Source organism: Ascaphus truei, chromosome 1, assembly GCF_040206685.1.
Source record: "Ascaphus truei isolate aAscTru1 chromosome 1, aAscTru1.hap1, whole genome shotgun sequence".
Classification (NCBI taxonomy): domain Eukaryota; kingdom Metazoa; phylum Chordata; class Amphibia; order Anura; family Ascaphidae; genus Ascaphus; species Ascaphus truei.
The window spans coordinates 459986019-460012662 of NC_134483.1; the positions used below are offsets into that span (position 1 = coordinate 459986019).

The 26644-nt window shown below is 39.9% G+C and overlaps 1 protein-coding gene across 5 annotated transcripts in view; it reads right to left on the reverse strand.

The window, feature by feature from the left end:
- The window catches only part of TUSC3 (tumor suppressor candidate 3), a 369252-nt gene that overhangs the window by 239692 nt on the left and 102916 nt on the right, over positions 1 to 26644 (reverse strand). The gene's annotated exons all lie outside the window — the stretch shown is intronic.

A 26644-nucleotide genomic window follows, 5' to 3' on the forward strand; every position in this document is an offset into this window, starting at 1 on the left:
TTTCCTTTTTCTTTTGCCACCAACTTTAGGCACAACAGAGCCACTTTGAGTGGCCTCTGGCACTTCACGGGCAGGGCTTGTGGCCAGTGACTCACCTACAGGGCTTTTGGGCAGTGATTCACCTACAGGGCTTTTGGGCAGTGACTCACCTACAGGGCTTTTGGGTAGTGATTCACCTACAGGGCTTTTGGGCAGCGATTCACCTACAGGGCTTTTGGGCAGCGATTCACCTACAGGGCTTTTGGGCAGTGACTCACCTACAGGGCTTTTGGGTAGTGACTGTTCACGGACAGGGCTTGTGCCCACTGACACATGTGAGCAAGTTGGTAGACACTGCACAAGTGATGGTTGGTCTGTTTCATGTGTGTCTTGTTTTGTTTTTGTCGCCTCCTTTGTAGGTGTCTGCTGCTGAATTTGTACAGATGGCAGCGGTAGGATGTCATCAGGAACCTGCACAGCAATGTCTGCTACTTGACCGGTAACATTTGGGCCTGGTGAATGAATATCAGATGAATGTCGTGAAAACTGACCTGCATGAACAGATCCTGCCTGTGAGGTGTTGAATTACATTAGTCATTCTCCAGTAATTAGCTTGTGTTTGCTGAACAACTAATGCTTCGAATGAGGTGTTGATTTTTTGCAACTGTTTAGGCACTTCAATGAAGACTCTGTGGAGATGTGCCAATTGTGAAACTGTTTCTTCCTGCAGTGCAATCATCCTTTCCAGCACTGTCATCAGGTCAGAATGGCGACGATTTTCTGCTTCCACAATTTTTCCCTCAGAAGCTACAATTGCATCATATGTGGTATTTGCTGGACGTTTTGGCGGTAAAACAGTTTCAATTGGAACCTCTTCATGGTCACTTGCTTGTATTTGTGTGTCTATGGCGGCGGCGGCGGCGGCATCATCATCATCATCATCATAATCCTCTTCATCATGTTCTACAAATAAATGTACACATTATTAAATGGCATGTTAATCTCTGCTGTGTTACTATGTAATTCTACTGTGTCAAAAGAAACAACTAACATGTTTCCATACGTTTTATAACCTCACATTAAAAACTACCTTGACTTAAGAATAATGTTTGGACTCAGTATGAAATATGAGTGAATGAAAACTTGCTGTAAACTCACAACTCCTACATGATAGTTAACATCACTAACACAATACATGTTGCCTTACACTTCATTTTCACATACACTAAGTAATCGTATTTAAAGAACATGTGCAAAACAATTAATGAACATGACAACATAACATATAGAAGAGCACATATTATATGGCCACCAACTGATACACTCACCTTCTAGGTGTGTTGAGCTGGCTGACCCAGGTGAAGACACTTGTTCCCTCTCAGGTGACACATGTCCTTCAGGGGCAACTATATATAACAATAACATAAGTTTTACATTTACATGTGTAAATATTGAACAAACAGTTATTGTATGTTCTGTATTTATGAGTACGTAACAGCATCAGTTCCTTAACCCAAAATGTGTGTGTGAAAGTGAACATAAATAGTTGTAATAACAATGTACATGCCTGTGTACTTAGAACTTTTGAGTTCCCTAACATAAAACATACTATGTTTCTGCAGTAATGCGTGAGGATAAATAGATACAATTTGAACATAAAAATCATATGTTGTGTAGTGATATCAGTATCATAATGTACATAACTATCATGAGATGACCATTCACAATGGTTATCATGAAGGTGGTCATATTGCAAAAAGTGTTGTTTTTGGTAGAGGATATGTGTGGTACATTAATATAAGATGTGGCACACCTGAATGTGGCTGTGACTCAACAAGACAACACATGCAGTGTGTGATAATGTGTCGTTGATAGTAGTAGTTCAACTATAGATATGAGTGAACTAATGTGTGAGGTACGCTTTGATAAGTAATGAGTTGTTGGGGCATTTAGTAGCTAAAGTGAAGCTTTCAAATGAGTGTGATTAACTTCAGTTGTGCTAGTCAGGTTGTAAGAACGGTATTCACTTCCCCAAAAAGCCTAATCAGCCACACCTTTCAATTACTTGAAACAGGTGAAAATGGTGTGAACTAAGTTGACCCTAAAAGGAGGCTGTAATTAGTGTGTGTGCTGAACCCCACCCCCTCTGTTGAAGTGTATGCTGTGATGAGATATTAATTGCAGCTGCTTTAACACAATGGTAGATGAGCTAAATAGTCGTGTGCAGTTTTTAAGTTATGAAAACAATGACATAAAATATGATACGTGTGCCTCATTATGCTGTCTGTATATGACTTAAAGCAAAAATGGGTATAGAACAAAGGTGTGTTTGTGATGCATCAAAATCGGTCAGAATTCCTCCATGACATATGTGAATAATACTGGATAACATGAGAAAGTCCATAAATGATGTGGCAATTTGTCAGGTAAGGGCTAGGAGTCTAGTGAGGTCCACTTGACCAAACAGAAAGAAACCCCATGTTGGCCCCTCCTAGTAACCAATAGGACGTAATAACAGGCACCGGTAACCATATACATATATGTGAGGGCACTGTGGCCCTTTACCTTGGTGCTAGCAGGACTCCTCGATATCCAGGGCGTGCTGTTCATCCAGGTAGGTATGCAGCAAGAAGAAGGGTATAGATGTGTAGCACTGCCGCAGTTTCCAGCTCCCAGTGAAACAGGAAAAATGATGAGGTAAGCTTTCAATTGAACAACAGGTCAGGTTTTATTGCAGGGTGGTGCAGCAAGGGGACAACGGAGCAACACTAACGCACCTACGCGTTTCGTGCACTAGGCACTTTATCAAGGTGACAAACATACACAATACTGCATAATTTATACTCACCTGAACTGTGCCTCGCGCTGCCGGGTGTGACGTCATCGTCCCGCGTCGCAACGGGTCGCGGTGACGCTGCGTGCACAGCCATTGGCTCGGCCAGTCAGGTGGTATACTTGACTTTTTTTGCCTGTCTTTTTTTTCACTTTTTTTTCCCTAAAACAAACTTTATTAGCAATACATGAACAACACTTAAATAAAAACAAATTAAAATCACATACAAAACAATATACTAGCAGTAGATCAACACAAGTATAACCAGTATATGTTTGAACCATAAAGGGGCACATATAAACAAGTGTAACTTTATGGAGGAATACTGAACAAAACATATACATAACGTGTTTGGTATATACTTGAGTGTGTGATGCTTGATAGTTCGTGAAGTGAATATGATCAGAAGTCAATCTGTACAGTGGATATAATTGATGGAAACAAATATCCTATAAAAGTGTACCATTATAGATATAATCTATAGAACACTAGTGACAATGTTAATAATATACTCCCTGTACAGATGACTGTTATGAAATAGAACCTGATCTCTTGTGTGGATAATAAAATACCATTCATATACTTGATCATATATCATATATGAATAACATATATCAATAACATATATCATGAGATATAATAAACTGCTTGCATTATAATTGCAAAAGCATGAACAAGGATTGGGAGAGCAAGTGATAGTTAAATTGAATTTAACGAATAATACTAATTGATATCAGAAAGAATAAAATATATTAATATGCTCTATTTGTCCACATGGGGGTGTGTTTTTATATATTAATAATTGTAGGTATAAAAAATGATTGTAGGTATAAAAAAATGACAATAATGATATTATAATACTATACAATTCAACGTGGACAAAACAGGGCAATGTGTTAAATTATAAAAAATGACTTATATCCCAATCAATGTTCATGCCAAAAGGTTCCCTGGTTCTTAGAGTGAAAATCCAGTAGGATTCACGTCTGTCTAACATCTTAACCCTATCTCCTCCTCTAGGGGAAGCAGGGACATGTTCAATACCTTGAACCGTACATAGATTGGCTCTACCATAAGGACAGTTAGAGAAATGTTTTGGTACAGGGTGATTCACATCTGTGTTCCTAATTAGTCGGAGATGTTCTAGGACTCTGGTCTTTAGTTTTCTCGTGGTCCTCCCGACGTATTGACGTCCACAGCCACATTTCAGTAAATATACTATGTGTGTGGAATTACAATTGATGAAACCTGTGACATTATATGTCATTCTCGTAACTGTAGATGTAAATGTTTTACTCTGACACATGGAGACACATGCTTTACATTTAGTACATGTAAACATTCCTTTAGGTAGAGAAGATTTATTCTCATCTGCTGTGGTGAATAGGCTGGGTGATATCGTGTTGGCTATTGTTTTTGCCCTTTTGAAAATGATGTTTGGGCCTAGCGACACGTATGGTTTCAGCACAGGATCAAGCGACAGTACGCTCCAATGTTTTTTAAAGATAGCTTTAATGGATTGAGCTTGTTTGCTGAATGGTGTTATGAAAGATGGACTGAGATCGATTCTAGATCTTTTCACTGTTGATTGTCTAAGTAGACTATTTCTGTCCATCTTCCATACCCCATCGAGCAGTCTGTCTAAGTCTGGTTTTTTATATCCTCTCTGTAAAAAACGAACATATAATTCCTGTGCTTTCACTTTAAAATCTTCATCATTTGAACAATTGCGGCGGGTTCTTATGAATTGGCTTTTTGGTATTCCCATGAACGTGGCTTGAGGGTGACAACTACTTGGTCTTAAGAATGTGTTCCGTGAATTTGGCTTACGGTATAATGTAGTTTGAATGGACAGTGCTGTGTCAACATATAAACATAAATCTAAATAATAAATATGATGATAGTGATAAGAAAAAGTGAAAGAGAGATTAAACTCATTATCATTAAGTGCAGAAATAAACTCCCGAAGTGTATTGATGTCTCCTTCCCAAATAAACAGGAGATCATCTATGTAGCGTCTAAAAAATATAATGTGCTCCCTAAATTTGTTCCTATCTCCAAAGACGTGGAACGACTCCCACCACCCCATAAAGAGGTTGGCGTATGAGGGGGCAAAACTCGTGCCCATAGCCGTTCCACGTCTCTGGAGATAATGAACCCCATCAAAAAGAAAAAAATTGTGAGTGAGCAAAAAGTGAATGGCATCTAACAAGAAAGTGACTTGTGCTGGTGCTAAATCAGAGAGATTAAGAAAGTGACGTGCTGCTGTCAAGCCATGTTCATGGGAAATGATGGTATACAATGACGTTACGTTTAACGTTACCCACACCATATTATGGTTCCATACAATTTGGTCTAGAGTGGTTAATAGATCACTGCTGTCACGAATGTATGAAGGCAATTGTTGAACAAGGGGCTGTAGGAAATAATCCAGGTACCGTGAGACACCATCTCCCAAAGAATCAATACTCTAGACAATTGGTCTCCCAGGAGGGGACACCAATGTCTTATGAATCTTCGGGAGATGGTGAAACACGGGCGTGGTGGGCATGGGGTTAAACAGGTAATCAATATCATTTTCATTTAATACTTTTAACATAGAGCCTATGTCTAGTAGATTTTTGAGATCCCTTTGAAATTTAAGGGTGGGATCAGAGGGTAGTACAGCATAGGAAGTCCGATCTCCAAGTTGGCGCAAGGCCTCCCTGAGATAGTCATCCCTATGCTGCACCACCACCGCCCCTCCTTTGTCGGCTTTTTTAATAACCAATTGTTTGTTGGTCTGTAAATCCTTTAATGCCTGTCTTTCATTTATTGATAGATTATCACCTTGTTTGGCATTATGTTTGGTAGTGAATGAGAAACCTTTGTGTAGAAGTCTTACACTGGCGACACACTTTATTCGAGCTCGGCTAGTCCCACGAATTCGGGTATACCCGGGTGTATTGAGGTTTGTGACTGTTTTCTGCCCGAGTGCATTGGGTTATTTTCTAGGCAGGGATTGAAGCATTTTATTCCCGCTGGCTGCAATACTGCACAGTATATATATATATACTGCATTACAATTCATGAATTTATGCCATCTGGTAGACACGCGAAGCATTGCAGCCTATTAAGTCCTAATCATTAACATTTAACAGATCAGCCGCCCGTCAGCCAGGCATGAACCCAGGCTGGGAAGGCAAACGCAACGGGGCTTGTCAGAGGTGAGGAGCGGCGCATTCCAGGTATCTGCCAGGTACATACTGGGTATTTGCTCGAATAAAGTGTGTCGGTGCAGTAGGTCTCTTTCTACTAGGGACTCAAATGTGGATATAAATTTACCTTTAATAAATGCGGGAAAAAATACTGATTTTCTCCTCAAACCTGTTTTATAACTCCCTAGAAAATTCTCGGGGTTAAATTCGGGGTCTTGAAATCCCTGAATCTCATCCATGTCCTGGACCAGACATTGTTCCCTGAAAGAATTGATGTTAATATCATTACTTACAGTGGGAGAAATACATTCTATATCAGATGTTATACTAATATTCTCATTACCCTGATTATTTTTGTCATGATAGAATTTTTTAAGGGTACACTTCCTAATAAATTTATTCAAATCTATCACAGTGTGGAATAGGTTGAAATCAGTGTCCGGAACATATCCTAAGCCCTTGTTAAGTAGTGATAGTTCGTCGTATGAGAGAACTACATTGGAGATATTTATCACACCACAGTCCTGATTTAAGAGTTTTTCTTTCTCTTCGCTGGAGCTCCTTTTAGATTTTGTTGTTTTTGTCCCCCGCCTCGTCCTTTTGGGTTTTTTGACATCTCAGAGGGTCTTGAGGACTCAGAGGAATATCCTTGTTGGGGTCTTTGTTCTGGATCTCTTTCTTTATACTTCCTCTCCCAGAAGGGGCGTTGTTCTTTAGGGGCATCCACATCTGATTGGGAATAATCTTCCTCATGTGTGGTGACAAAGGAAACTGTGTGTGCCATATTGTCATTGTCCGCTGTGTCTGAGTCTCCACTATATGCAGTGTTAGAATAACCTCTTGGCTTAAGAATAGATTTTTTGGACTGGTTGGATTTACCATCTGGTGTTGAGTGATAGGGACGTGCATCTTTAAAACGTTTGTTAGGTGTTGTTCTTTCCCATGAGTACACTTGATGCCGATCGTAATCTAACTTGTCCCTTTCAAACTTTTGTTGTTTTTTATCCATAATATTTTTTTCTAGATCTTTAATACTTTTTTCCAAATTATTATCTAGTTCTTTAAAGCCATCCATTCTACAGAATTTGGTCAGGTAAGTTTGTAAGTCCTTAATTTCTTTTTCAAGAACCAATTTTTCTTTGGTTTTTAGTTTCACAATTAGTTCCATCAATTTGAATGAGCAGTCATTTAGAATGCTTTTTCAATCATTTTCAAATTGTGGGCTTACAAACCCAAATGTCGGGGATTTTTTAACTCTTAAGCCTCTTGGAATCCTCTTAACAAGCAGGTAGTTTTCCAATGAGACAAGGTCCCACCAGATTCTGGTATCATTGGTCATTAATTTACTGAGTTTCTTGAAGTGATCTTCCAGATCTGTTATATCTTCAACATCCAGAATTGTTTGGCTCTCAAAAACCTTTTTAGCCTTTCTAAGCCTTTGTGTATTATCAAAATACCCAGACATATAATTGGTGGGATCTTCAGGATCAGCATGTTCACTTTCTTCCATGTCCATAGTTACAGAAAAAATTAAGAAAATGAAAAAAAAATAGACAACTTACAATTGATATATACTTCTGAAGATGATATTGTATATTTGTTCATATAACTAATTGTTGAAAAAATTCATGTAACTCCCCTTCTATCAAACATAGAATGGGGGAAAGAAAATTGCTTGCACCACCACTATTGCAAAAACCAATGATATAATGACCTATACAGAGTGCATACCTCAATATAATGGAATACAGTCCAATGAGCAATCACTGTAAGATGCGTATAGAACAAAGGTGTGTTTGTGATGCATCAAAATCGGTCAGAATTCCTCCATGACATATGTGAATAATACTGGATAACATGAGAAAGTCCATAAATGATGTGGCAATTTGTCAGGTAAGGGCTAGGAGTCTAGTGAGGTCCACTTGACCAAACAGAAAGAAACCCCATGTTGGCCCCTCCTAGTAACCAATAGGACGTAATAACAGGCACCGGTAACCATATACATATATGTGAGGGCACTGTGGCCCTTTACCTTGGTGCTAGCAGGACTCCTCGATATCCAGGGTGTGCTGTTCATCCAGGTAGGTATGCAGCAAGAAGAAGGGTATAGATGTGTAGCACTGCCGCAGTTTCCAGCTCCCAGTGAAACAGGAAAAATGATGAGGTAAGCTTTCAATTGAACAACAGGTCAGGTTTTATTGCAGGGTGGTGCAGCAAGGGGACAACGGAGCAACACTAACGCACCTACGCGTTTCGTGCACTAGGCACTTTATCAAGGTGACAAACATACACAATACTGCATAATTTATACTCACCTGAACTGTGCCTCGCGCTGCCGGGTGTGACGTCATCGTCCCGCGTCGCAACGGGTCGCGGTGACGCTGCGTGCACAGCCATTGGCTCGGCCAGTCAGGTGGTATACTTGACTTTTTTTGCCTGTCTTTTTTTTCACTTTTTTTTCCCTAAAACAAACTTTATTAGCAATACATGAACAACACTTAAATAAAAACAAATTAAAATCACATACAAAACAATATACTAGCAGTAGATCAACACAAGTATAACCAGTATATGTTTGAACCATAAAGGGGCACATATAAACAAGTGTAACTTTATGGAGGAATACTGAACAAAACATATACATAACGTGTTTGGTATATACTTGAGTGTGTGATGCTTGATAGTTCGTGAAGTGAATATGATCAGAAGTCAATCTGTACAGTGGATATAATTGATGGAAACAAATATCCTATAAAAGTGTACCATTATAGATATAATCTATAGAACACTAGTGACAATGTTAATAATATACTCCCTGTACAGATGACTGTTATGAAATAGAACCTGATCTCCCAGGAGGGGACACCAATGTCTTATGAATCTTCGGGAGATGGTGAAACACGGGCGTGGTGGGCATGGGGTTAAACAGGTAATCAATATCATTTTCATTTAATACTTTTAACATAGAGCCTATGTCTAGTAGATTTTTGAGATCCCTTTGAAATTTAAGGTATTATTCGTTAAATTCAATTTAACTATCACTTGCTCTCCCAATCCTTGTTCATGCTTTTGCAATTATAATGCAAGCAGTTTATTATATCTCATGATATATGTTATTGATATATGTTATTCATATATGATATATGATCAAGTATATGAATGGTATTTTATTATCCACACAAGAGATCAGGTTCTATTTCATAACAGTCATCTGTACAGGGAGTATATTATTAACATTGTCACTAGTGTTCTATAGATTATATCTATAATGGTACACTTTTATAGGATATTTGTTTCCATCAATTATATCCACTGTACAGATTGACTTCTGATCATATTCACTTCACGAACTATCAAGCATCACACACTCAAGTATATACCAAACACGTTATGTATATGTTTTGTTCAGTATTCCTCCATAAAGTTACACTTGTTTATATGTGCCCCTTTATGGTTCAAACATATACTGGTTATACTTGTGTTGATCTACTGCTAGTATATTGTTTTGTATGTGATTTTAATTTGTTTTTATTTAAGTGTTGTTCATGTATTGCTAATAAAGTTTGTTTTAGGGAAAAAAAAGTGAAAAAAAAGACAGGCAAAAAAAGTCAAGTATACCACCTGACTGGCCGAGCCAATGGCTGTGCACGCAGCGTCACCGCGACCCGTTGCGACGCGGGACGATGACGTCACACCCGGCAGCGCGAGGCACAGTTCAGGTGAGTATAAATTATGCAGTATTGTGTATGTTTGTCACCTTGATAAAGTGCCTAGTGCACGAAACGCGTAGGTGCGTTAGTGTTGCTCCGTTGTTCCCTTGCTGCACCACCCTGCAATAAAACCTGACCTGTTGTTCAATTGAAAGCTTACCTCATCATTTTTCCTGTTTCACTGGGAGCTGGAAACTGCGGCAGTGCTACACATCTATACCCTTCTTCTTAAAGCAAAAATGGACCTTTTCATAAACAACTATAGATGTGTTAGTGCAAGTGATGTTTGTAGGCCGTTGCATGCAATATATTTGATGCATGCTTAAAATAGGCAGTAATGTCATGTTTGTCGGAGTAAATTAAATAAAATACACAATAATATTCTACATATTTATGTTCTGTACCTGTAGCTAGTAATAATTTCTGATTAACATGTGTTACACATGTGTACTACCCTGTTGTTCCCCATCTTCGCCCACCATCAATTGCTTCCACTGCAGCAATGCATTTTGGGAATTCACATGTAAATGAGCACACAATGGCACGTGCTATATTAGTTACTGCTTTTAGTAGGACTACAACATATATGTCTATTTTGAGATATATATATATATACAGAATCAGACATATACATATATAGATGCAGGTATGCTTATATTGTGAAGACAGTATAAAAAGCAGTGTAAATATGCAAAATAACTGTAAGCAACGACACGCCTAGTACAGTAATATTTCTCACCTGGTGGAAATTGTGAGGGATAAATTCCTATATCACGGTCACCAGGTAAGCCTTCCACGACGACGGGAAGTAATTTTGCCCGAAGCAGCTCCTCCAATGGACTTAATATGAGACGTTGTGGTGACGGCCCACCTCCAGTGCCAGTAGCATGCACGCGTTGGTGTTGTATTTTCTTTTTCAATTTGGACCTAATATCATCAAATCTCTTGTGACAATTCCGCTTGTCCCTCACATGATTCCCACACGCATTGACACCAATGACTATTGTGTCCCACATTTCTTTTCTGCTTGCTGAACTTGTCCGCCCTTGAAAAACATATAAAATATATGAGGTAAATGAATAATAATAGAAGCACCAGTTTCCTACACTGCTAGCTGTTCCAAGAGATAGCAAACATGCTGTTTTATGTGTAATATGTGAAGCACATGAGCATTCACTACTAAACCTATACATGTAAGCAAGGTTGCATTCATATTGTATGCAGTTATGGCAAATTGACCGCCTGTGTTTAGTTGTCCTTGTAAGGCATGATAAAAAGCTGTGTTTCCAGACTAATTAACATAGAAAGATATTCTGAACCCATATTTGCATATGAACAAAACTCAGATGACCTAGGATCACATGTATTTGAATAATAAATGTAAAGGTACACTTACACTTATAAATGTAAATGTCCATATATACTGTCATAGTGCTCCAGAATGCCAGTGACAAGAGCTGTATTTTCCTGGTCATTGAAGCGAGGATTACGTGGCTTCTCCACACGTTTCTTCCGAGCAGGTTTAGGGTCAGAGCTTGGCTGGTGCTGACTGGACTCTCCTTCTTCCAATGGAAGAGCCTCCAAAAGCTGCCCACCAGCAAGCACGCCACCACCATCCACCCCATCAGCAACTGCGCCACCAGCAGCACTCACAGCACCAGCACTCCCACTCCTAGCACCAGCACTCCCACTCCTAGCACCAGCACTCCCACTCCTAGCACCAGCACTCCCACTCCCAGCAACAGCACTCCCACTCCCAGCAACAACACTCCCACTCACAGCAACAGCACTCCCACTCACAGCAACAGCACTCCCAGCAACAGCACTCCCACTCCCAGCACCAGCACTCCCACTCCCAGCAACACCACTCGGTGCACCAGCAACATCACTCCCCTGAACAGTACGTTCACTCCGACGCGTACTCGCACGAGTAGCACTCCCACTCCCACCAGCATCACTCTTCCCACGCTTTGCGGGCATACTTCCAGCACTCACAAAAAACAGACAAGAAATGTACAGCCAATCACACGAAACACTTCCACATATAAAACAAGACAAAGATGTAAACAAAACAACAATGGACAAAGCTCACCCAATACACAACAAGTCTCTCCGTCAATATGCAAATGTTCAATCAGCCAGCTCTGTGCGTCTCTCTCTCTCTCACTCCCAACAACACAGAGAATGATTAGCAGTACACGTTGCCTTTAAATATGGCGCGCAATCCAATACATGCTTGTTTCGCCTGATTCAGCAAGATTTGTGATTGGGCAACCTATCAGCACCCCGCCACGCACGCCGATACACCTGTGTGTGATCGGATAATCATCGTGAGAGTGGGCGGATTTGTTTTCGGGTTGATTTTGAATGTATTCGGCACTTACTGCATACGGAGAGGAAAAATCGCCATTAACATGACTAATCGGTAAGCTTGCCGATTTCACTTAATCGACGCTTACTGCATGAGGCCCTATATGTCTCAAGCAGCACATATAATAAAACAGAAATGCGCTAAGTTAACAGGTGGAGTACCTCAGGGATCGGTACTGGGACCCCTGCTTTTTAACTTGTTTATAAATGACCTTGAGGTTGAGATCGAGAGCAAAGTCTCCATCTTTACTGATGATACTAAATTGTGTAAGGTAATAGAAGCAGGATGTAATTTCTCTTCAGAAGGCTTGGAGAGACTGGAAACGTGGGCAGGTAAATGGCAGATGAGGTTTAATACAGATAATTGTAAGGTTATGCATTTGGGATACAAGAATAAAATGGCGACTTACAAATAAAATGGAGATATATTGGGGGAATCCTTGATGGAGAAGGATTTAGGAGTGCTTGTAGACAGCAGGCTTAGCAATAGTGCCCAATGTCATGCAGTAGCTGCAAAGGCAAACAAGATCTTATCTTGCATCAAACGGGCAATGGATGGAAGGGAAGTAAACATAATTATGCCCCTTTACAAAGCATTAGTAAGACCACACCTTGAATATGGAGTACAATTTTGGGCACTAATCCTAAGAAAAGACATTATGGAACTAGAGAGAGTGCAGAGAAGAGCCACCAAATTAATAAAGGGGATGGACATTCTAACTTATGAGTAGAGGCTAGCTAAATTAGATTTATTTACATTAGAAAAGAGGCGTCTAAGAGGGGATATGATAACTATATACAAATATATTCAGGGACAATACAAGGAGCTTTCATAAGAACTATTCATCCCACGGGCAGTACAAAGGACTCGGGGCCAACCCTTAAGGTTGGAGGAAAGGAAATTTCACCAGCAACAAAGGAAAGGGTTCTTTACAGTAAGGGCAGTTAAAATGTGGAATTCATTACCCATGGAGACTGTGATGGCAGATACAATAAATTTGTTCAAAAAAAGGTTGGACATCTTTTTAGATGGGAAAGGTATACAGTGATATACCAAATAAGTATACATGGGAAGGATGTTGATCCAGGGATTAATCCGATTGCCAATTCTTGGAGTCAGGAAGGAATTAATTTTTCCCCTGTGTGGGGAAAACCCATGTACTGGGACTGCCTGTTCTTACCAGGACTTGCATGCCATTGAGGACAGAATGGTAGCCAGAAACCAACCATGACTACATAGGGAAAAACCATACTCTATTAATGCTAGTTTCTGATCTTTCTGGTATGTGTAACAATATAGTTCATCGACATGCTGTTGAATAGTACAGTATATGGTTAATGTCTGTGAGATTTTTTGGTGCAAGTGTTTATCTGGCATAGAAATAGATTTTTCTTCTGTTAAAGCATTTTAGTAATTTTCTAAAGTGCAGTTATTAACCAGAGAACAAACACTTCTTATGTGTGTGTGATTCCTTCATAAAGTTTGGTTATTTGATATTACAGTTTTTCTTTTGAAGAACTTAAAATACTGTTATTTGTAAAAGTGTGTACTGTAAGTGATCTCAAGTGATCTTAATCTGTTTCTGTCTGGAGGGGTTATCAATACTTTGTAATTGCATGTAACGCTACTAGCAATGAAACTATGGAAAATATGTTTATCTATATACATGCAGTAAATATTAAATAAAAAAATACTGATCAAATATTTAGGGTTAAAAATGAATCATAGTACATAGACCTGCGCTCTATTAACCTACAGTACCAGATTTTGATTCCACTTTACGCTCCTCTCTCAGCCCTGCTCCTGACCATGACAACCTGCTCTGGAACTACAACTTTGCCCTATCCACCTCTCTTGATCTACATGCCCCGTTTTCTCTCTGCCATTCTGGCTAAATTGCCACACACCCATGCTGCATTTCTGCACTCGTTCCTCTGAATGCTTTTGGAGGAAATCTCACACTCTCTTCACTACAAAATACATTTTGATCATATTTAACAAATAGAGATCCACATGCCTAGTTGATTCAAGTCCCAAGATAAAAAGGTATTGTTTTTGAGTTATATAGCCTTCTATTGAGGGGGCAGAGGGGGGGGGGGGAGGTGCAGACTATTCCTAAAGTTTCTCAATTTTTCTTTGTGCAGATTTCTGAACAAAGTGGTACAAACAAAAAAATTGGAAGCTTTAAACAGTTTTGTACAGCTTAGTGCTGTTTTTTTCCATCAGTATTTCTCAACTACTTGCTTTATGAAGTAGCACATTACATTAGCAAACAAACGGTCCTCTCTGTTTTCATAGAACCAGAAATACTTACTTGATGTTACATACAGGATCCATATTAATCATGCTCAAATGGAGATTGGGAAATAGAATGTGGGTGGTAAATGGAAACTGATTTAAAATCTGTCTGCTGAGAAATGTTTAAACGTTTTATAAGAAGATTTCAGCAAGCCAAGCCTAATGTAGTCCTTAATAACTGGTCTGAGGTTATTTCATATGTTAAGTACATAATAAAAGAACATTGATTATGTGTTGGACTTATCCATAACACATGAAATATTGAAAACTGTACTGAAGGAGATATGGTGCATGTATGATTTAGAGGTAAATGTGTCAAATATTTGCTGTATTAGATAATAAGCATTATGTATTATCGAGAATGAAGATGAATTGTAACTATGGAACAAAAGTAAAAATATTTCTCAAGTTGTTGTGACCTCAAGAGTCTTTTTTTCAGATGGAGTTTATAAATTGTTGTGATTTCTAGACAAATTGTACGCAACTAAATCTATAAGCAACGTATACAACGTGTTGATCATTAAAAGGGAATTATAACCCATAGCATATTAACACAAGTGTGGCCAACTCCAGTCCACAAGGGCCACCAACAGGTCAGGTTTTAAGGATATCCCTGCTTCAGCACAGGTGGCTCAATCAGTGGCTCAGTCAACGACTGTAAAGAAACATAACAAATAGTGTCAATGACTGGGAAACTGATTGAGCCACTTGTACTGAAGCAGGGATAGCCTTAAAACCTGTCCTGTTGGCGCCCCTTAAGGACTGACGTTGGCCACCCCTGCACTAACAGGTTGTGATACCCTGTAAATAATTAACACTTTGAAAAGAGAATTGAATGGTAGATGCTGTCTTACATCAAAAAACTGTGAACCCCAAGTACCACATACGTACACCATTAGCAGAATCACAAACATGTTTGCATTGTTAATAAGATCTACAGTATCGTATGAAATATCAAAAATATTGAACTAGTACAAATGAAACAATTTAAAATAAAACTAAAAATATTCCTGGAAAACAAATCAATAATAATAATAATAAAACAAAGCTTTACGAACATTCCTGTCAAAAAAATATATCTCAATACAGTTTAAGTCAAATATTTTGCTAAGGACATACAGTACTGTATATGAATATATGCATTTTCTGTAAGTTACAGTTTCCTGTTATATGAAAATGGCATGTACAGTAAGATGTACGTATTCAGGTAATTTTCTGGTGTTGATTTGAACTACACATTTTATTTCATATATTACATTTGAAAGTAAAAGTGAATCGAAAGGAAAAAGATTGATATTGTTCAGTGCAGTAGAAACAGAAGAAATTTGCACATTTTGCAAGTGATTTATATTTCTTTACAGCCATCCACTTTTTGCTATGTAATTCAAGCCGTTCCATGAATGACATGCTGAGCAACAGTACAGTATGTACTCTCTTATTTCGTTCAATTTCTCCCATTCACCATGCCTCCAAAACTTTGACGTTTCTTAAGCAGATTGCGTGAAAACTCCAAAGAATGCAACAACAAAAAAAAATCATATTATTTCATCTTAACACAATTCTATAAATGATTAAAATTAATCACTTCAGCTTGTTTACAAGGCACAAAACAACAGGGTAACACGTTTAATGTGCAACATCACATAGAGTAGATCAGCAGGAAGCAGACTGATTGGAGATACTGAACACTAATTAATCAGCTTTAGAAGAAATACTTTTCAACAAATGATGGTGAATTTATGTAGGCATACAATATACAATTAAAGGTGGTGGTTGGTTTGGAAAAGCCTTTAGTCAACACTACAGTACTTGACTGTATAAAAACGTGATTTGTGCTACAGGTAGTCATGCAAGGGTGGACGAAAATCTAAAAAATGTAGGTGCCAACTAGAATTTTTAGGAGACATCGTTTTGCTGAGCAGCACTGGGAGTTACATGGTTCTTTTGGTCTCTCCTCCCCCCCCACCCCCAATGCAAAACTTTGGATCCTAAAAATCCCCCTCCCCTGTTCATAGCTCTGTATGTCAGTGTGTGTGTGTCAGTGTGTATTTGACACAGACGCACACGCTCACTTACATACAAAGACAGAAGGGCGGGTACAGTGCTAGAGTTCCCCACCTCACTCCCTTCCCCAGCCCTCACGTGCCTCTGCCTCCTGCTTACCGATTCTCTCCCATGTACTACTCATTGTCACGGATGTGACTTGACCATGACTGGTCCCAGCGTGCCCAATGTTTTGATGTTCGCTACATTTCTAACAAGTTCCTGTCTGTCTGAATTTCTTCTTCTCTCATTCTCTGCTCCTTTTTGCAATAAACGAGGCTTGGCGATTCAGTTTGAATCTGCACAGGAAGCTGCCCTCTCTTATCGTGGCCTTTCTTCTTTCCACACTCTGGCAAGGGTGGAGGCGTGGGGCCCCTCTCCTCAATCTGCCATTACCGAACCCTTCCTATGCCTCTGTCTCTTTCTTTTATGCCTTTGAAGCTCACATTGTCCTGCTTTTTTCTCCTTTCCCTCTCCAGATGGTGGTCATCTATCGCTCACCTACTTGTACTCAACCCCCCCCCCCCTTCTGTCTTTTTCTAGGAATCCTTGCTCTCCTTATTTTCCTCCTCCGACTAACCTTCTCTTCTCCATGGGGACTTCAACTGCCATACTCATGACCCCTCTCTCCTTTGGGCTTCCCACTTTCTCCCTATTTCCTCGTCTTTTGGGCTTCACCTGTAGACCGCAGCCAGCACCCACTACATGGACCTCATTTTCACATAAAAAAATTAACTCTGATTTCTCCATTTCTTCCTTTCCTCTCTATAACCATCATGTCATTTTATTTTCTCACTCACTTCTCCCCTTCTTCACTACCATCTAACCCTAATTTCTGCAGAGATCTGTGTTCCGTTAATTTACCAGCTCTTCACTCCACTTTGCGCTCATCCCTCTCTTCTCTGCTACAGACACTTACCACCTGGTCATGGACTACAACTCTGCCCTATCCTACACTCTTGATCTAATTGCCCCTCGTTCTCTATGCCCTTCTAATCCCAGACCTTGGCTAAACTACCATAAACGCATGCTCCGCTCCTGCACTCGCTTCTCTGAAAGCCTCATATTCTTGCAGAGATCCTTCACTACAAATGTATCATATACTGTTTCAGCTCTTCCCTCTCCCAGGCTAAACAAATCTACTTTTATTCACTGATCAACACTCACAAGTGTAACCCACACTGCCCCTTCTCTGTCTTTAACTCTCTAGTCAGACCCCCGTCTGTTACCTGTTTTTCTCCTCCTATTTCACCTCAGGACTATGCTGACTATTTCAAGACAAAGGTGGACTTCATTCATCAAGACATTCCCTTTCTATCCTCCTCATATTCTACACCTCTGTTCTCCTAACTCTCCTCCTGTCTTCCTTCACTCTTTTTCCACTTTCACAGTGGAGTGTTGCTGCTAATCTCCTCCTCTCCCTTAACCACTTGCCCTCTTGACCCCAATGCCTCACGTCTCCTCAAACCTCTTGCTCCCACTGTGATCCCTACACAAACATATTTTTAACTCGTCCGTCCACTCTGGTACCTTTCCCACCACCCTCAAGCACACAACAATTATACCCTTACTCAAAAACAGTAATCTTGATCCTACCTTTCACTATAGCCCTGTCTCCCTCCTCCCTTTTCCCTCTAAACTCCTAACGCCTTGTATTATCTCACTTGTTCCATTTTCCTATCTGGCTTCCACACTGCTGTCACAAAAATAACTAATGACCCCCATGCTGCCAAAGACCAAGGTCATTACACCTTGCTTATATTACTTGATCTAACTGCATTCTTTGATACAATCTTATACCACCTTTTTCTCCTTCACATTCTCCATACTCTTGATATCCATAACGGAGCTCAATCCTGGATTATTTGCTAATACCTCTGTAGGCGTACCATAGAGGTCTGTCCTGGGTCGTCTTCTCTTTTCCCTTTGCACACTCTGTCTAGTTGATCTTATCAATTTCTAGTGTTCAAATATCATTTCAATGCTGATGACAAACAAATTTACTTTTCAAACACTGACCTTACACCTATTGTAGAGTCCAATGTCTCTGAATGTCTATCTGCTACAGTATATCATTAGGGATGGCCCTTCAATGACTCAAACTTAACATATCAAAGACAGAGCTCATCATAATTTTTCCCAAACTTGACCCTACTGCCTCATTCTCCATTACTGTTAGCAGCACTATCATACACCCAGTATCACAAGCATGCTGCCTAAGTGTCACATTTAACTCCTCCTTCACATTCTCCTCTCACATTCACAATGTCCTGTCAATTTTTCCTCATTGACATTGCAATGATACGCCCTTTTCTCTGTTGCTCTACTACTAAAACTCTAACACAGAACCTAATTTTGTCTAGTCTCCACTATTGTAACCTTCTAGTGTCCAGTCTCCCTACCTCTCACCTGTCTCCCCTACAATCTATCTGAAACCCTGCTGCTCGAATAATTTTACTTTCTCCTAAATCTTATTGTGGCGTCTCTCCTGCTAAAAATCTTTCTCCTGACGTCCTAATAAATCCAATATTACTTACAATATTTTCTATCTCTCTTTTAAGGTTATACACCCCTCTGCCCCTCCTTATATCTCAGTCCTAATTTCTCACTATACACCTGATTGACGCTTGCATTCTGCTCAAGGATGTCTTCCCTTCAGTCTGCCCCTTTTGTATCTAAAACCCTTCTCCCACCTAAAACTTTTCTCACTTACAGATTTAGCTAGACTTAATGTCTCGCATGGCCACAATTGCTGCAACCCTGTGATCGAGCCAAATGTGGCCCGGAAGGAGTAACACCATTGGAGGTCACATTAACAAGAATGGACCCCCTGCAATGTGGTCGCGGAAGCCACCTACCCCAGCACCCTCGGTCGTTTCACCCACGGCCACACGAACGGTAAAGCTGGCTACATCTGTACTGCCCCACACCTCTGGAATGCACTTACCATCAATATACAATTGATGTGCTGAACTCTGTTTTTCCCATAGTGTGCACCACTTTTTTCCTCATTGGAATCCAAAACTATTAAAACACACTGCTTTAATGAAGCATTTGGGTAGCTCCGTTGGCTGATACTATATATCTCATACTAATTTATCATTACCCCTTGCAGACGCACTTACCATACGACCCTCCTACTGTCTCTATAAATTCTCCCTACTTACCACCTCGATTTCTAGCTTTCAGGGCAGGGACTCATTTTCCTATTGTTACTTTTTATGTCGAAGAGCTTATTCCTATTATGTCATGTGTATTTCTGCAGTAAAGCGCTATGTATATAGATGGTGCTATATAAATAAAGATATATATATATATATACACACATACATGTTGCGATAGAAAAGTAGGATCAGTCAGCGCTGCAACACAGGCAGAAGGGGTGAAATGTTAGGCGCCCTGGTGACCAGATTCCTGAGAAAGTTCCATCCCTGGGTATAAGGGGTTATATCTGTAGCACTGATTCTATGCCATACCCTCCTTTCATGGCAGCCTCATTAGATTTAACTTTAAAAACTGTTAAAGAAAGGCCCCTCTAACAATGGAAGGGTTAAGGAATACCCAATGCATTGGCAAACATAGGTGAATGCATTTAGTTTACAGTATGTATAAAATTAATATTTGTTGGTTATCTTGAATATCACAATTTCGAAAAGTTTATTCTTGTTGTACATAGAGATAAAAAGATGACTTTGTTAAAATATACCTTTAATGTAAACAAGGAAACTTTTTAACACACTAAACTAAAATGCATGTATATGTTTATATACAGTATATATATATATATATATATATATATATATATATATATATATATATATATATATATGATAATGATATCCCGTATATACACTGCGACAGTAAGGGTACAAGCTGGCATCACAAAATAAAGGTCAAACCCAGGTAGCAACCCCTAAAACCGTGTATCCTGGCTGTCTCAATAATGTTTAATTCAGCCAAATTTATTTAATGCCTAGGGAGGGAACATAAAGACACTTATTTATCAAGATAATGTGCCTCATGCATTAACAGCGATAAGCCACTTATCGCCAAAAAAGGCTACTGCTATTCAGTAAGCCCTGATAAGGCGGCAATAAGAGAGCTTCTCGTCAAAAAAAATTGCCTGGATTTTTTTTTTTATCGGCAGCTTGTCAAACTTGCGCTATTCTAGTAGCCCCGATTAGCTTATCGAGGCTAATCACCGCTCTAGAATGGAGATTTCCTCTCCAAATCGTCTCGCAAGGAAAAGTTGACAAGAAGGTGGTGAGAAGCTGCCGATAAGCGGCGAGACGGCACTTAGGAAAAAAAATGCATTTTTACTGCAGAGGATTCGTACCAGAAGACTCCGGAGCTGAAACCCGTTAATATCACCTCCGGCATGAATCATATGCATGAAAAATGCATTTCCAGGCAACTTCATTACCTTAGCGGCTAACCCTGTGCCCCCACATAAAACCATAATTTATTTTTTATACACAGGATTAATACCAGAGGCTGGCGGGGGTCCCTGGCTGGTCCTTATGGGTGTCTGGGGGCCCTCGAGTTATCCCCGTAGTTGTCTGTGGTGGTCCCTGCAGGTGTCTGGGGTTCCTCAGGTTGTCCCTGTGGGCGTCTGGGGGTCCTCGGGTGGTCCCCGTGGGTCCCCGCTAACCTGCGGTACAATTCGTGTTGTAAAAATAAATAAAGATGGCCTACATTTCAATAAATACACCTCCCCCCACCCCCACAAACACATACTGCAATGTGTAATGAGTAATGTGCAAAATAACTATTATCCATATATGGATAATAGATTATTTACTCATTATTAAGCAAAACATTAGCAAGCCAGCATAAATAAAGTAAATAAACCATTCTACTTATCCCTGCCATTATGAAGGGCATCCTTGTCAGCATACTGCAGGGCCATGTCCTCCGTTGCCAGAAAGAATACATAAAAAATATAATCTAATGGCCCCTAACCCCTTAATCACCCTAGCAGTTAATAACCACTATAGTAATTAAAGGGTTAACCCACCCTCCCCCGCTACCCACCCGGGAGGCCTAACCACCCAACCTGGACATAGTAGTACAACAGACCCATATTATATGGGCATGATAAACTACTATAGCAGTCAATGGTCACCCTAATACAAAAGCATGAATGTCCAAAATACACAATAATCAATCATATACATCAAGAACCTAAACCCCCAAAATCAAACATTAAAAGCACTAGCCAACCAATGAATGACCTAAATAAAACCACAAGCCAATCAATTAAAGAAATAAAACCACTAGGCATTCAATTAAAGAAATAAAACCACTAGGCATTCAGTTAAATAAATCACACCACTAGCCAAACAATACATTTAATACATAAAAGCAGTAACCAACACAACAATTAATATACACACTAGGCAACACATCAATTAAAACCAGTAGCCTACAAAATACATCATGAAATAAAAACGCTGAACAATCTGAATTTTTTTTTAAACAAGCCATCACAATACAAAACAATTTGATCAAAACAATAAACAGAAATAGAGAAAATAACAGTCAGTAGAATAAATACATTTGGAAAAAAATGCATTGACTACCACTGTATTCATCTGTACCCTAAACAGGCACAGATTAATACATTAGCAGTCAATGGGCATTGAAAAACATAAAAAAAGGAAAATCCAATCAAAAAACCTGTAAAAATAAAAATACATACATTCAATATTTATCTTACCTTTACAAGCGTTGGCCCTCCGAATCCTGTGGAATCTGGAAGCTCTCGTAACGTGACGTCATGAAACCCAATCCGGTATAAAAGAAGATATAGATGGCACACCACTGCTTATAGCCAAAATTTAAACAAAAAATACTGTGTAGATGATCTGATTGGAGTAGTGGGCACCCTGTGAGCAAAGCATTGTACTTCCTGGGAGCGCAGGAGAGACGGAGAATTTCCTCATGGTAGGGCATTTTGGCAGAGTTTGGGACTGGAAGTCGCCATTGGCAGGAACAGTTCAGGAAAGATGACAGTCTGGAGGTAGGGCACCCAGAATGTGTAGGGCCACGGGGGTGCAGTACTCCCTTACTTCATGGTGGGTCACCATGATGAGGATGTACCAGCGGAAAGTGGGATCCCATGTTCGCCCTATTAGCCGGACATGGGAAAACCCTGGGAGGGGCCTGAGTCAGTCAACGACTTCTCGGAGGGTGATGCCAGAGGGCACATTCCCCACAGCGACCACGTGGCATGGAGACTCCTTCAGTTCCAGCACCCAGTCGTGAACCTGTTGTTTGGACGGAGAGAACATGCTGGGGATATGAACATCTAATTTTGACTTTTGAGTAGGGTACCCCAGGTCTGAAATCTCAGCAGAGCCTCCAAATGTAGCACACTTCCCGCCCCCCATGGAAGATGTGGTGGCTACAGTGTGGTTGGTGCATTACCTGTGGCTCACAGAAGGCCTGAACCTCTGCCGCTGGGAGCCTTGGGTGTACCTGATTCGTCAGGTGAAAGCACCTCCACCTGCAAGGGATCCCAACGGGGTGGGATAATCCTCTTACAGGAACAATACTAATAATGCATGCACACAAATATATGCTAACAACCTTTACTGAGCACAATAATATTGGTACCCTGTACCACACAGTGATATAGACTCAAACCAGAGTGAGTGTCCCCAGAGTACATTGGGTGCCAGGTACCAATTCCCTGATGTCCCTTTCCCAATGTTATGGCCCACCCAAAGTGTTGGAGATATCGCTATCCCGTGGAGTTGTAGTGCACATGGTTAGGTACCTGCCCGGGGGCACCAGCACCTGGGTATTGCAGAATAACAAAGAGGATCCATCTGATCCAACGGTGTCGTCCGTGATGGCGTCCATTCCGGCGTGGTGTGAATTCCGGCATGGATAATATCACCTAACCGTCTTTACCGTGTAGCTGATCTGTTCTCAGACCACAGGCTGCAGGAACAGCGTGGCATCTCCCTGGTGATGTACCTGACTATATGAACTACTAGGAAAAGGTCCCTGACTATGGGCTTTCCCTATAGCAGCCACAAGCTACAGTGAGTCGGGGCCTAACTGGGGCCTAAGGTGAAGGTCTGGCCTAGCCCAGGGGAGCACTGCTCCCTGGACAATACCTGCTCCTCAGAGGTCCCTCTTCCGACTGGCGTGGTCCCAGATGTGCCAAATGTAACAACTCCTCAAGCAGGGAATTCTTGCATGTGACTAACATGTTTTTGTTGAAGATGCTTTGTAATGAACGGAAATGATTCCAATCAGGAAGGGACCCTGCTACAGGAGCATATAATCAGTATTAACTGTAGTATATGTATACAGTACTTGTTTCGATGAAGGGGTCCACGTGTTGTATGTGACTAACATGTTTTTGTTGAAGATGCTTTGTAATGAACGGAAATGATTCCAATTATAGCTTTACTTAACATTTTGCAGGCAACTAGCTGAATGGATATTTGAATCTCAATGGAAAAGTCAGGGATTTAGCGTTTCTTTCAATGTTTCAGTACCATGTCCTTCACACAGCACACAGGCTGTTCAAAGGACATAACAAAGATTGACATGGGATAGCCAAGAAAATAAGTTTTCTGATAACCTATTTTTCCAAGGACTCTCCTTACTAACTCATAATTACTCTAAAAATAAACTGTCCCATTATGTCAACCTGTTAAAAATGTTCACACTTCATTTCTGTTCAAAATGTTCATGTTCTTATTGTTTCATTTTCTTTTCTCAGGAACAACACTGTACTATAGCAATGTTGTGCACATACAGGTATGCAAGTGAGGAAAGGACTGTATTTGTGGAAGTTAATATTGAATAAATACATTATTTATTTATAAAATGTTTTACCAGGAAGTAATACATTGAGAGTTACCTCTCGTTTTCAAGTATGTCCTGGGCATAGAGAGCATGTTTTAAATTGTAAGCTTTAAGTCATTTATAAGATTTTAGATGGGTGGCAATGGTAGAAATAGTCTGTGAGTGGGGATCAAAAGAGAGACTAAAGTTAAATTTTTTGCAATTCAAATATCTGGCAATTTTACAGAAAATACTTGCGAAGAGCTTGGCATTGCATTATAACATGATCTGGTAGCAAAAAGATTGTAAGAGATGCCTGACAGACAGTTGAACATTTGTGAATCATATACATAGAAGATGGCTTTTGGGGGGGGGGGACCTAGATCCAAGGATAAAAATATATCTGTAATTTAGCCCCTCATTTTTCTGATAAAATGCAGTCCTCTACACTTCAGAGCTAACCAGCAGCTAGGTAACTCATCTGCTAATAATGTGGTACAGTGCTGCAAGACAGTTTGTTTCCTGACACTCGCTGGTCATTCAGTGAACATGAACTTCCCATTGTTTTAATGCCTTTTCCTATGACTAGTGATATGGTCTGACTACTGTACTGTATGTATATGTTTTCATCCTGCCTGCAGATCGAGGGAAGGGAAGTGATGGAGGGAGAGAGAAAGAAAGAGAGAGACAAATTCAATTGACTCGTATACCTCCACATACAGTACTGTAGATAAACTTATGCTTCATGTGGTGAAATAACTGTAAACACAGGCAGGTATATAACTTAGTCACAACATAAACATAATTTTAAGTAGGCCTATAATCAGCACATGCAGATTTAGCAGTCATTATTCTACAGACTAACGTGGTCGCGGATGATGTAAATTCTTTCATGACTTTTGGCATACTTTGTTTGTTTAAATGGACTTTCTCCAAAATACTGTATTGTGTTATGGATTTCCTGCCAAAATGTATCCGTGTCTACAATTACAGCCATTATACTGTATCTATAGCCAATTCAAGTGTTTGGTTACTCTGTTTAATAACAGCATTGCTTTTGTTGTATTAAGCACCAAAGGAAACTTACATCAACACAGCAGGAAAAAATATCCCCCAAAAAACGTAGTAATTAGAAAAGGAAAGTTCATATATTTGTGTGCTACTGCAGATTTTTTTTAATGCAATGAAGAAAAAAAATGATCCCCAACTTCTCAATAAATGTATTAAAAATACACTCTTGGGGAATTCTATCACAGTTAATCCTTGGTTCAGTAATAAAAACAATTCTCAATTTAATGTAAATCTCTGGGAGGCAAAGTGTCACATTACATTAGTCAGTGGTACGTTGTCTTTTGCTGATGCTGGCAAAAGCAGTCAGCATTGATTAGGCAACATATTGTGGAATGGTTTAGCAGTTGAGCGAATATGCTAATTGCTGGATATTTAGGTTTTACAATTGCATGTATAAGAGGGCTTTTTACCAAAAAGAGCAGTACATACACAACAATTTGGAATAAAAGATCCTGGATGATTTAAAGGGTGGGGGAGGGGAGGAATAGTATTCTTGAAGCCTGATTTACTTATTGGTGGGTCTTACTGTATCTACATCCAAAAATAGGGGCTCACTATGGTAAGGAGTGTATCTTTCCTATTTGACTTTACTGATTGGGCCTTATATACAGCATTCCATCTCTCTATATCACTTCAGGAATCAAAGACCGCTTAATTAAATGGATACAACATTATCACTGTTTATGTTCTTACATTTGGAGCACGTTTTACTATGCTTTGTATGGTGTGTGTTATGTGCAAACATATGAATCCATTAAAAATTGCTTGTGTCTACTCTTCTTGCATTTGTATTTTACACCATGAAATCTTGATGGACAAATTTAATGCATTTCTGGCACACAAAAATGGCACATACTTGTAATTTATTATTGCTTATCTTTTGCAGCTAGACATACTGATTGGATGGCGCCTTTTAAAGGCCAAAGTCAGAGTTATGCACAGTTCTGAAATGTCGTTCCACTGTCTTGAGTTTACGACCCTTGATAAAAACCTGCTCGGTATTCTTAATGTTGCGCACATGCTCGAGAACACGGAAGTAAAGCTCCCGTGTTGTCATACCTATGTACAGCATAGGACATGAACATCTCAAGCACTACACAACAGCCTTCGATCTGCAGCCTAGTACCGAACGAATAGTGTAACTTACCATTTGTGTAGAATTATAAAACACAGATATTTACATGTCGAACAGGATTTAAAGGCCGCAAACCCATGCAGTGGAGCCCTTGATAGAAAACTGGCTTGTCCACCAATGTTGTAGTGGCTTCGTACCAATTTGTTCCGGAGATTAGGGGCCCTACGGCTAACAATATTAACATCGGGCCCCAAGATTTTT